The sequence below is a fragment of the Octopus bimaculoides genome, chromosome 21 (assembly GCF_001194135.2).
Source record: "Octopus bimaculoides isolate UCB-OBI-ISO-001 chromosome 21, ASM119413v2, whole genome shotgun sequence".
Classification (NCBI taxonomy): domain Eukaryota; kingdom Metazoa; phylum Mollusca; class Cephalopoda; order Octopoda; family Octopodidae; genus Octopus; species Octopus bimaculoides.
The window spans coordinates 4641014-4641816 of record NC_069001.1 but is presented as its reverse complement, the minus strand read 5'-3'; the positions used below and the strand labels follow the sequence as shown (position 1 = coordinate 4641816).

The following is an 803-nucleotide window of genomic DNA, read 5'->3' as shown; positions in this document are numbered from 1 at the left end:
TATATATATATATATAATTGTTATATATTTTTTCCACGTAAAAAGCACTCAGTCCATCCATTCTTGGTATGGTTGGTGTTAGGAAGGGCATCCAGCCGTAAAAACCATGCCAAAACAACACAGAAGTCTGGTGCAGTTTTCTGCCTGGCCGGCTCCTGTCAAACTGTCCAACCCATGCCAGCAAGGAAGGAAGACATTAAATGATGATAATGGTGATGATATATATATATCAGAGGCAATGATAATATATATAACGTATGCAATGTGGCTGATGCTGGTGGCATGTAAAAAGGAACTTTGAAGCGTTGGGCCGCACGGAGGCAATAACAAGTGACCAAGATCCTTGGCAATATGTCGTGCTTGAGTAAAAGACCCATCAAGCCAAGATAAGTCGTAGTCATGGCAGATACTGGTGTCATCCAAATGGCACTTGTGCCAGTGGCACGTAAAAGCACCTGTTAGACTCTCAGAGTGGTTGGCGTTAGGAAGGGCATAGAAACCACGCCAAATCAGACTGGAGTTTGGTGCGTCCCCTCAACTTGCCAGCCCCTTGGTCAAACCATCCAACCCATACCAGCAGGGACAATGGACACTAAATGATGTTGATGATGATGATGATATACACAGACATGCAGACACACACAAAAACTCTCCGTATACATATAGTCTTATATGTCTTTTGCATTCTGTGTGTGTGTGTGTGTGTGTATAATATATATATATATATACAAATATATATATTTGTCAGGGAGAAAAGGAGTAATAGAGAAACACACACATACATACATATATATACATATATA

At 40.6% G+C, this 803-nt stretch overlaps 1 protein-coding gene across 1 annotated transcript in view; it reads right to left on the bottom strand.

The window, feature by feature from the left end:
- The window catches only part of LOC106868628 (decapping and exoribonuclease protein), a 15164-nt gene that overhangs the window by 1339 nt on the left and 13022 nt on the right, over positions 1-803 (bottom strand). The window lies entirely within an intron of this gene.